Raw genomic sequence first — 12910 nt, forward strand, 5'->3', positions numbered from 1 at the left:
TGCTTCCTGTGTGCATTTAATAAATATGTTTCCCGATGTAATACTGTAGTACAGTTTTTTAGTACTTCTGTTATTGTATTGGGGGGTTGGACGATCTTGATATCATGTTTTTCACCCTGGAGTAAAACCTCACTGCCCTGCATACACCTGGATGTCAGAATTCCCTGCTCCCGAATTGTCCACTTTGCACAGAGCACGCCCCAATACAGACTAGCATGCGCATCTACACAACAAACAGACGAATAACAAATTGCACACACTCGACAAGGCAAACAAAAGATGACGGAAATATGTATATTGGCAGTTGACAATACTATAAATAAACACACACTACTAACACACTAAGACGTAAGTGTTCAGCTGTAGTGTACTCGAAGACGTAAAAAATCAAACATGCTGGTGTAAGTTAGGCAACGAGGAAATTTCCAGAGTTACACACGTATGATAACAGGACCCCAAAGTAATGTGAGTAGAAGCAATCAGTAATTTAACATTACGAAGATGTTTCTTACTTAATTATAAGAAAATAATAGAAAAACTGTAATACAGTATTATATCAGGAAACACATTTATTATATGAATACCACGGACGTGTATTACAAGGCCACTGTGATTGCTTCCCAAATAAAAGTAAGCCAAACGCGTATGGCATGAAAACTGACTTGTGGTTAGTTACATACACAAAGCACTGTTGATACTATTCGCAACATATTTTGCAAACAGTATTCACTTATACCAGTGAATGTACCTGAAAAACTATGCCATTACACAACACATCATTGACGCGGTTTGACATCATAAACGTTGACATGCATGACACTAGCATTTTGCATCTTCAGTCATAATGGTTTACACGCCTAACGTCGAATATTTACACAGTAACTCATCCGTAAGGTAATCAGACGTTTGAAACTCTTTTATCCATGGGAGTTCTATTCTTTAAATAATCTGGAAGAGGGGCAGGAATTACTGGTAGGGTAGATAACTGTCTGCTCATCTGTCCCAATACATGGGAAAAGAAATAAACACCGAATACAGCAAAAAAACTCTATTTACTTAAACGTTGTATAAATTATAAAGCAGTATCTGTCATAATGGTGAGTTACCGTCGCAGGTTAAGTTCCTTGACGGTAGGCATTACGTGCATTAAGTTTGGTAGACATTTTTCCTTGGATTCCACGGTGAAGGGCTCTTGTACTAGGTAATTCCACTCGTGGCTGTAGTACTTCCAGAAGTCGCGGAAAACACGTTACATTGCATGGGTATTAGTTGGCTATAGAAAACAAGTATCTGGCACGGTGAGAGGATGAGCGCATGACGAGTTAGTCATCGACTGTACACTGAGTGATCACACACACACACACACACACACACACACACACACACACACACACACACACACACACACAGAGAGAGAGAGAGAGAGAGATTATCATTTTGCCCCAGAATTGAAAAATGTTCCTCTCCTCGACGATTCTACAGGGCACTTCCGCATTTGTTATTAATCCTCCTTATTAATTTTTCAATCTCCTTCCATAACACCACATTTCGAACACATCTAAGCTCCTCTTTTCCATTTTCCCACAGTACACGATATACTTCCATACAATGTTGTGCTGCAACAGGTACATTCTCAGAAACTTCTTTCTCAATGTTTATGATTGCATAGTAGATTTCTATTGCCCAAAAATGACTTCTTTGCCTATGCTATGTCCTCCTTGCTTCGTCGGTCATGGATAATTTTGCTTCCAAGGAAGCAGACTTCCTTTACTTCGTCTACTTTGTTTCCTTCAGTTTTGTTATCAAGTGTATGGTTAAGCTCATTTCTGTTACTACTCCTCCATACACTCTTAGACAGATCGTTCACTCTATTCAACAGATCGTGAAATTTCCTCACTTTCACTTTGGCAGCAATGTCATCAGCGAATCTTACCATTTATATCCTTTCAGTCTTAATTTTAATCCTACTCGTGAGGGTTTCTTTTATTTCCCTCGTTGCTTCGTCGATGTACAGATTGAAAAGCGGACAAGAACTACGTCTCTCATTACACCCATTTTATTTCGAGCTCTTCGTTCTTGGCCTTCCAGACTTTTTGTTTTCTCTTGGTTCCTTTCAATACTTCATAGCACTCGTCTCTCCCTGTAAACTTAACTAAATCTGAAGAGGTCTTTGAAGGCCCAATGGTATCGTCCGACTGCCGGGTCATCCTCACCCGATAGGCATCACTGGATGCTGATATGAAGGGGTGTGTGGTCAGCACGCCACTCTCTCAGCCGTTGTCAGTTTTCGTGACTGTAGCCACTACTGCACAATCCAGCATCTCCTCAACTGGCTTCACAAGGGCTGAGTGCACCATTCTTGCCAAAAGCACCCGTCCAAGTGTCAGCCAAGCCCGACAGCGCTTAACTTCGGTGATCTGATAACAGGGAACCAGTGTTACCACTATGGATAGGTCGTTGGCTTTCACTCTAAACGATATACCTATTTCTCATGAATTTAGAACATTTTTACAGCATTTTGCATTGACGAAGGCCTTTTCTAGGCTGACGAATCATGCTAACGCATTTTTATCCAAGTGTTGCATCCATTATCAATTCCAAAGTTAGCACAACTTCTCTGCTGTCCTTACCTTTCCAAAAGTCAAACTGAACGTCTTATAACAGATACCTAATAACAATTCATTGCAGTAACTGTATCGTCAGTAAAGTGTCTAAGGTTACTATCAGGCAAGCCGCATATTGGGACATAGGCGACGAAGGACAGGCCAGCGCAGCACAGCACAGCACAGTTTTTTGTGACTCACGAGCAAATTGAGGCACAGAGCAGGACAGTACCTACATCTATGTCTACATCTATGTGATTACTCTGCTATTGAAAATGAAGTGCCTAGCAGAGGGTTCAATGAAGCACCTTCAAGCTGTCTCTATCGTTCCACTCTCTAACGGCGCGTGGCAAAAACGAGCAATTAAATTTTTCTGTTCGAGCCCTGATTTCTCTTATTTTCGTGAGAAGATCCCGTCGCAGTGAAAAACGCCTTTGTTTTAATGACTGCCACTCCAATTCACATACCATGTCTCTGATACTATCTCCCCTATTTAGCGATAATACAAAACGAGTTGCCATTCCTTGAACTTTTTCAATGTTATCCGTCAGTCCCACCTGATGCAGATCCCACATCGCACAGCAATACTCCAGAATAGGGCGGACCAGCGTGGAGTAAGCAGTAGACCTGATGCACCTTGTAAGTGTTCTGCCAATGAATCACATTCTTTGGTTTGCTCTACCCACAACATTATCTATGTGACTGTTCCAATTTAGGTTATTTGTAACTGTAATCCGTACGTATTTAGTTGAATTTACGGCCTTCGGGTTGTGTGACTTTTCGCATAATCAAAATTTAGCGGATTTCTTTAAACGCTCATGTGAATAACTTTTTCCATTTTTCAGGATCAATTGCCACTTTTCGCACCATACAAATATCTTACCTAAATCATTTTGCAATTCGTTTTGGTCATCAGATGATTTTACATGACGTTAAATGACCGAATCATCTGCAAACAATCTAAGAGGGCTACTCATATTGTCTCCTACGTTGTTATAGATCAGAAACAATAGAGGCCCTATACTTTGGAACGCCGGATATTACCTCCGTTTAACTCAATTATTTTCCGTCTATTACTGCGAACTCTGACCTTTATGACAGGAAATCACGAATCCAGCCGCACAACTGAGGCGATATTCCATTGGCACGCTGTTTGATTGGAGAACGCTTTTGAGGAACGGTGTCTAAAGCCTTCTGGAAACCTAAAAATATGGAATCCATTTGACATCCCCTGTCGATAGCACTCATTACTTCATGAATATAAACAGCTACTTTCTGTATTCGTGCGGTGTGTCAATAAATCATTTTCTTCGTACTCGGCCGTGCAGCGTCCGTGACTGTTTACTGTGCGAGTGCCATGAGCTGACGGGCGGCGCTCAGACCACTTACTCTAGCGTGATGGGCGTGACAATGGAAACTGCCTCCCAATGTGCGCACACACTGTGTAGCTGTGCTGCCCTGACCCGCCCTTCGATGCCTGCGTGCCGATACGCGTCTTGCCTCACTGTGTTGTGCTTGCCACGAGCGGTTTATCATAAAGTAACTGCGATGGATACTAAGTTTCGCAAAGGAGAATCGCTACGATTAGTAAATTCGGTCGCGTCTTAATATCAAACACAAGAATTAGAAAATTTACTCATCATAGCACGGCAGAATGGTCAGTCCTGGATCCTAGTGGAGCGGCACGACAAGAGCCGAGCGGAGCTGCTACGTGACTGTCGAGCTGCAGCCACAGCACTGCTTCACGTCCAGGTGTAGTGGGACCGGGGATCGGTGAAACGGTCAGCAGGCTGCGTGGACAGCAAAGCGCGCAGGCTGGCCAATCGGCTATCTTCCTCAAACGATTAACAAAAACAACTATTCAGTAAAAAAAAATTATTCTGGCGCATTTCTTAGCTTTACTCGTCATACTCATGATGAAGTGCTTATCATTTCGTTAATCGTTATGCTTATTGTTATATTTCAATACTAAGTAAGCTACTACAGTAAAGCAGAATAATTTGCATTGAAAAATAGAGGCAGGTATGAATTTGTGTTTGGTGCGCGTTAGGTCATTAATCACTTTTTAAAGTTGGCTACAATCTGCAACTCATTCCATACTCAATAAAAATGACTATATAGTGCGCTGCAGGAAAATCAGAACAAACTCCATGACATTAAAAGCAATGTTGGTACCATTAAGAGTGCAACAGGAATTCCACTGTTAAAAGCAGAGGAGAGCGGATAGGTGGCAACAGTACATTGATGGCCTGTATCAGGGGAAGATTGATGCGATAGGAGAAGAAACAGGAGTCGATGTAGAACAGATGGGGGAAATGCTATTGGAATCAAAATTTAAGAGGGCTTTGGAAGAGTTAAGATCAAATAAGGCAGAAGGGATAGACAACAAGTGGCAACAAAGCGACTGTTCAAGTTGGTGTGTAGAACGTGTGAGTCTGGCGACATACCACCTGACTTTCAGAAAAATATCATCCACACAATTCCGAAGATTGCAAGAACTGACAAGTGCGAGAATAATCGCACGATCAGTTTAACAGTTTATGAATCCCAGTTGCAGACAAGAATAATAGAAGAATGGAAGAGAAAATTGAGGATGTGCTAAATGAATATCAGTTTGGCTTTACAAAAGGTAAAGGCACCCGAGAGGCAATTCTGACGCTGCTGTTGATAATGGAAGCAAGAAAAAAAGAAAAGTCAAGGCACATTCATAAGACCTGCCGACTTGGAAAAAGCATTCGAAATTCTGCTATAGTGAGAGACGGGTATATACAGTATGTGTAAGAGCCAAGAGGGAATGATAAGAGAGGACGACTATGGACGAAGTGCTCGTATTAAAGAAGCAATGAAGGACATAAAAGAAAGGTTAGAGAGTGGAATTAAAATTCAAGACGGAACGATATGAATGATACGATTCGCTAACGACATTGCTATACTGAGTGGAAGTGAAGAAGAATTACATGATCTGCTGAACGGAACGGGAAGTTTAATGAATACAGAATATGGATTGAGAGTAAATAAAAAAAAAGACGAAAATAATGAGGAGTAGCAGAAATGAGAACAGCGAGAAACTTAACATCAGGGCTAATTGTCACGAAGTAGATGAATTTAAGAAATTCTGCTACTTAGGCAGCAAAATAACCAATGACGGACGGAGCAAGGAGAACATCCAAAGCAGGCTAGCACTGGCAAAAAAAGGCATTCCTGACCAAGGGAAGTCTACTAGTATCAAACATTAGTAACAAACATAGGTCTTTATTTGAGGAAGAAATTTCTGAGAATGTACGTTTGGAGCACTGATTGTATGGGTGAGACATGGACTGTGGGCAAACCGGAACAGAATAGAATCGAAACATTTGAGGTGTGGTGCTACAGACGAATGTTGAAAGTTCGGTGGACTGATAAGAACGAGCAGGTTCTGCGCAGAATCGGAGATGAGAGGAATATGTGGAAAATATTGACAAGGAGAAGGTATGGGGTGATAGGACATCTGTTAAGACATCAGGGAATGACTTTCGTTGTACTAGAGGGAGCTGTAGAGGGCAGAAACTGCAGAGGAAGACAGCCTGGAATACATCCAGCAAGTAACTGAAGACGTAGGTTGCAAGTGCTACTCTGAGATGAAGAGGTTGGATCAGGAGAGGAATACGTGGCGGGCCGCACCAAATCAGTCGCAAGACTGATGACTTAAAAAATAGTGCACTGCATTCCACTCGTGTTCCCAAACAATAAAGTAAGAATGAAGTACGCGTAACACTTTTTCATCTCAAACAGTTTCAACTATCGGCTACCGATGCAAGGTTTTGGCAAATGATAGCACACAAAGGGGTCAGTACGTTCCAGTATTTCCTTATTTATCATGTCATTCACGTAACCACAGGTTTTTTACAGAGGAATAATGCATTTTTTGAAGGGTCATCGACAGCTGATAAAACGAGAATTCTTATAGGTTCCTAGAAATCAGGAGTAGTTTTCGAGACATGGCGCTCACATTCGCAATAAGATTCACAACCATTGTAAGAATTGTGGACTCAACAACTAAAGTGTTGTGGGACTGCCTTCAACCACTACACATAAAGCGTTGTTAACATGGTTTTTTTTGCTTAAATTGCCGTGAACGATCAGGTCGCCATTTTAGTTCTGCTGCAGATTCTCGATCTCCGTTTTATCGGACACATTGCACATCGCGAGGTTGTAGTTTACTCATGACATGAACTTAAAATTCAGGAATACGAATCACATCCTCTGCCGTATTTCAGTCATTGGGCACTTAAAAATCAGTTGACAGAGCATCTTCCATTTCCGACATACCTCACAGAGGCTTCTTCCAAATTTCTCCATGTTACGCATTTGTGAAGTGGCCTGCCATGTTCGTGAGTCATTTACGAGGTGCATTCAAGTTCTAAGGCCTCCGGTTTTTTTTCTAATTAACTACTCACCCGAAATCGATGAAACTAGCGTTACTTCTCGACGTAATCGCCTTGCATGCATACACATTTTTCACAACGCTGATGCCATGATTCCATGGCAGCGGCGAAGGCTTCTTTAGGAATCTGTTTTGACCACTGGAAAATCGCTGAGGCAATAGCAGCACGGCTGGTGAATGTGCGGCCATGGAGAGTGTCTTTCATTGTTGGAAAAAGCCAAAAGTCACTAGGAGCCAGGTCAGGTGAGTAGGGAGCATGAGGAATCACTTCAAAGTTGTTATCACGAAGAAACTGTTGCGTAACGTTTGCTCGATGTGCGGGTGCGTTGTCTTGGTGAACCAGCACATGCACAGCCCTTCCCGGACGTTTTTCTTGCGGTACAGGAAGGAATTTGTTCTTAAACATTTTCGTAGGATGCACCTGTTACCGTAGTGCCCTTTGGAACGCAATGGGTGAGGATTACGCCCTCGCTGTCCCAGAACATGGACACCATCATTTTTTCAGCACTTGCGGATACCCGAAATTTTTTTGGTGGCGGTGAATCTGTGCGCTTCCATTGAGCTGACTGGCGCTTTGTTTCTGGATTGAAAAATGGCATCCATGTCTCATCCATTGTCACAACCGACGAAAAGAAAGTCCCATTCATGCTGTCGTTACGCGTCAACATTGCTTGGCAACATGCCACACGGGCAGCCATGTGGTCGACGTCAGCATTCGTGGCACCCACCTGGATGACACTTCTCGCATTTTCAGGTCGTCATGCAGGATTGTGTGCACAGAACCCACAGAAATGCCAACTCTGGAGGCGATCTGTTCAACAGTCATTCGGCGATCCCCCAAAACAATTCTCTCCACTTTCTCGATCATGTCGTCAGACCGGCTTGTGCGAGCCTGAGGTTGTTTTGGTTTGTTGTCACACGATGTTCTGCCTTCATTAAACTGTCGCACCCACGAACACACTTTCGACACATCCATAAGTCCATCACCACATGTCTCCTTCAACTGTCGATGAATTTCAATTGGTTTCACACCACGCAAATTCAGAAAACGAATGATTGCACGCTGTTCAATTAAGGAAAACGTCGCCATTTTAAGTATTTAAAACAGTTCTCATTCTCACCGCTGACGGTAAAATTCCATCTGCCGTACGGTGCTGCCATCTCTGGGATGTATTGACAATGAACGCGGCCTCATTTTAAAACAATGCGCATGTTTCTATCTCTTTCCAGTCCGGAGAAAAAAAATCGGAGGCCTTAGAACTTGAATGCACCTTGTATAACCGAGCTGTAGTCGTCATTTACTGTAGCGGCAAGTGACAGACGTCAACTATCAAGTAATTTTAATCGACTGTAGTTTGTAAGCGTAGGCTTCCGCGGCCGTTGTCTTCTTCAATAAAATTCTTCAGGGTATCAGACCGCATCGTCACCCCTATCGCCTATCGCAGCAGAAATTTTCATGGAGGCATTTGAGGAAACAGCCCTCCAGTCCGCACCATTACGTCCAAATTGTTCGCTTCGCTATGTCGATGATACTTTCGTCATCTGGCCCCACGGAGAAGAGGAGTTACAGAACTTCCACAAGCACCTTAACCAACAGCATAGGAAAATTCGGTTTACAATGGAAACAGAGAAGAATGGGGTGCTGCCTTTTCTCGACGTGGAAGTTTATCGAAAACCTGATGGTAAACTTGGCCACAAAGTGTACAGGAAACCAACCAATACGGACAGGTACCTTCACGCCTCCTCCCACCATCACCCCACGCAGAAGAAGTCCGCCCTGCACACGCTAACGAAGAGAGCGTACAGGATAAGCGACGAAGAACATCTGAAGACAGAACTTGAACGCCTCAGGTCCATCTTCGGAACTAATGGCTATGGGAAGCAGATGATAGACAGCACCATGTCGACAAGGGAGAAGACTAATAGGGAAGAGGAGAAGGAGGCACAGAGCATTGCCGTGTTACCATATGTACAAGGGGTCACCGAACGTATTGGCAAAATTCTACGAAAAGCCGACATCAAACCAATTTTTCGAAGCAGAAACAAAATATCAGACATGCTCGGTTCTACCAAGGATGCAGTTGACAAACTACACACAGCTGGCGTGTATGAAATTGGTTGTGCGTGTGGATTAGTCTACATAGGTGAGACGGGACGTCCGATTAGCACAGGGGTCTCGGAACATGAAAGATATATCCGCCTGAAACAACACACTAAGTCAGGAGTGGCGGAACACCGAGACGAGTGCGGGAAACCAATATTTTTTCAAGAAGCCCGCGTCCTGGCGAAACAGCCTCTCACTTTCAAAAGAAAGATCAGAGAGGCGATAGAAATAGCCAAAAGACCCGCCAACATGAATAGAGAGGACGGGTACAAGCTTCCGAGGTCTTGGCTGCCTGCAATATCAGGGCTACGGAGCGGCGGCAGAGCCGTGGCGGCCCATGCAGACACGCGGAGAGCCGCAGTAGTGGTCGCGAGCACACAAAGCAATGGCACGCCGCAGCCGGCTTCAGGACAGCATGGAAACAGTGTGACGTCACAGCCATCACCTGTTCGCTATTCGTCCGTCTCCTCCAATGGGGTGGATTAATATAAAGACCAATAGAAAACAGCTATTTCAGCCAATGACAGATAATAAAGGAAACACCAATAAAGCATACCTTTCACCCCTCCTCCTCCTCCTTTTACAGCCAATCAAGTAACGACACGGTTTTCTCGTGCAGCTATTTAAGGAACCAAGTGTGTTCATTTAGCAGTTAACGTAAGGCCGTGATGAAGGCTAGCTGCAACGCTGGCCGAAACATTGGCGCATTTTAAATTATGACGATGCGGTCTGATACCCTGAAGAATTTTATTGAAGGACTGTAGTTTGTTTCGCTGCGCTCCGCTGCTCTGGTTGTGGCGCGCCGCTCCACTAAAATTGCAGCCTTAGACTCGTGCCAGAGCTCATACCAGACGCAAAACAAAAGCTGAAAGGAAATTAGTAAATGCCAGTACTGAAATATCTAACAGCGCGAAAAAGGCTTCCTTTCGACTGTGTGAGAAAAGCGAGAAAGTAAAAATAGAGAAGAGCTAGTTGAAGTCGGAAATTAAATTCTAGAATCGCCGGACTCTCGCAGTTGCTCGGGTGTGTCTCGCGGAATCCGCGCTCCTTTTACTGTGAAGCGCCGCGAAGTGTCGAAATCAAAGTAGCCGTTAAACCGTCTGGGCGGAACGTCTTTAAGCGCCGCCGACGTGAACGACGGCTCAAAAGGCGCTAGCAGTGCGCGCCGAGGACCGACGGCCCCGCCTAGAATTTTATGGCTGAAAGATTTACGGCCGCAAAACGCGACTCCGTTCTTCATATTTCCAACCGAAATGCGGCGAGATAACAATGGCGATATCTGGCGCCGGCCCTGTCAATGCTGCACCAATCGCAGTATTTCGCGGCGGCGAACCGGCGGCTGACATTTCAGCTGTAAATGGCCCTCTGAACGGCCGTAAATGTGAACGTCAACGCAGCTCTGCTTAGTGAAAGGCAGTTGGAAACGGCAAAACGTGATCTTGTCGCGTTAGGGTTTTTTCGTCGTGTTGGGAGGCGTGAGACGTGCTATATACTGACAGAATATAAGAGATGGAGGTTCTGGCGAAGTAACAGGGAGCTTAATATGAAGCTGTCGGTGTTTATACGGAACAAAATCCAAATATAGTGGCCCATATGTTTCCCTCCATACGTTAGCCCGTCTTTACATCTCATATCCCTAATTTCAAAAAAAGGCTTTGTGTTTAAAATCTATAATACAGTCATTCTTTTTCCTTTGAATTCCAGTAGTCAGATAATATGTTGCTTCGTTTTATGGGAAGAGTGGTACCAATAAATTTTTAGTTTCTTTCAGTACTATAAATTGTGGTGCATTGTATTTCAAAAAGTAATGATTATTTCATGGTTCCTAATATATATTTTTCAGCATTGTTATTCTCGCACATGTGAGCCAAGCACGCTCACGCAACCCTCTATAAACATAACTGTTCCATTCTAGAAGTGTGGCGCATGAGAAGGAATGGCAGTTGCTTTTGACTACGATGACCGCTAGAGGACGACTTCCATCAGAAAGTACACTTTTAATAATTATATGTCCGTTTATATTTAATAGCAATTTTGCATACTTAGTTTTTCTTGGTTTCTTAGTCAAAAGTTTCAGCGAAGCAGTAACATGACTCTTAGCAAACCACACAATTTTTGTATGAATTTTCGTAGCCAGACGGAGAGTAGGAACTGTATAACAGGGTTAGAATATTGACCGGTGTACGATCCAGTTTTGCAGAAACGGGCTTAAACGCTTGAAAGCAATCAATGTAAATAAGAACAAGCTAGTGATTTCACAGTAATGTTTTTCCAATTTTCATAGACGAAGGAAGACCGGAAAATGAACAAACAGGAGATCAAACAGCATGAGGTCTAGTTTTGCAAAAGATATTTAATGGTCCGAAAGTAATCCGAAAAATTAAGAAAACGTAATCAGTGATTTGACAGTAAATTGAAGTAATTCACGAACCACTGCTGCTAGTTGTGTAAATGAAGTGCCAAAAAATATCAGAATATCGTAAGTTGAATGTTCTACGCTTTTTCTTATTGTACCTACTCATGATCGTAACAGAACACGCACAGATATCTAAACGCCTAGTATTTCACGCTTTCTGAACAAAAACCAAAATCGAAAAAAATGGAAAGAAAAGTGCAATGTTTCGCGAAGCGATTTGCCCAAAAGTAAGAAATAAAAGAGATTAGAGGAACTTTTGACATTTTTGAATTATTCTTGAAATCATTTTCAGCGAACGAAGAGCCGATTGAGAATTCAAAGTTAAATGTTTATACAGAACTTTGAATTTTAATATTTACTACGGCATATTTGACTGATGGAACTCCATTCAATGGTCTCATTACGTCAGCTGTTACACATTAATTCGAGCTTCATTCTAAGGCGTGTCATGTTTCTCTAATCTATTTCATTTTTTACCCTTACATAAATCAATTCACAAAGTACTGAACCTTTTTAAATTTATTAGTTTTGGTGACAATGTCAACTGACAAAGGTCCAAGACATTAGTTAATATAAGAAGGAAATTTTTTTTTATTGTAAAATTTTCCGAGTATTTAGGCGACGTCATATTCCGCTCCAAATCGGAGTCTTCAGCCGTCCAGGGAAACCAGTGTAATCCACAAGAAGATCCCATAAGCTGGATCGAAACTTCAAGCGCTGAAGAAATTTGAAGAGAACGAAGCCCAGCATTAAAAAAAAACTTTGCCACCAATGACAACGGCCTTGAAAGTGGCTACTGGCTTATGTACCCTTATCTCTCTTCCGTAATGAAGATTCGGAATTATTGCCGGCCGCGGTGGCCGAGCGGTTCTAGGCGCTTCAGTCCGGAACCTCGTTGTTGCTACGGTCGCAGGTTGAATCCTGCCTCGGGAATGGATGTGTGTGATGTCCTTAGGTTGGTTAGGTTTATGTAGTTCTACGTATAGGGGACTGATGGCCTCAGATGTTAAGTCCCATAGTGCTCAGAGCCACTGGAAGCATTTTTTTCGGAATTATTACCCAACCCAACACACTTTACTTGAAATTTCTATGGTTATCTGAAACCACTGTAAGTAAATCAACTTATTTACCTTATATTCCATAGTCAGTATTAACTTTTAAGTTATAATTCCTTCCCTGTTGTAACCTTTCTCTTCGAAACCTGCTGAATGAGAATGTGTTTACTTTGAGTACTTGCTTTAGATTTATTATTTTCACTTCGATCTTATTGTATACTTACACACAACAATTTTAAAGATTCCATTGCAGAGCATACAAAATTATTTTTGCTGTGTCTTCTAGCTACCTCTTCAAGCACAGACACC

Source organism: Schistocerca nitens, chromosome 9 (genome assembly GCF_023898315.1).
Source record: "Schistocerca nitens isolate TAMUIC-IGC-003100 chromosome 9, iqSchNite1.1, whole genome shotgun sequence".
Lineage (NCBI taxonomy): Eukaryota > Metazoa > Arthropoda > Insecta > Orthoptera > Acrididae > Schistocerca > Schistocerca nitens.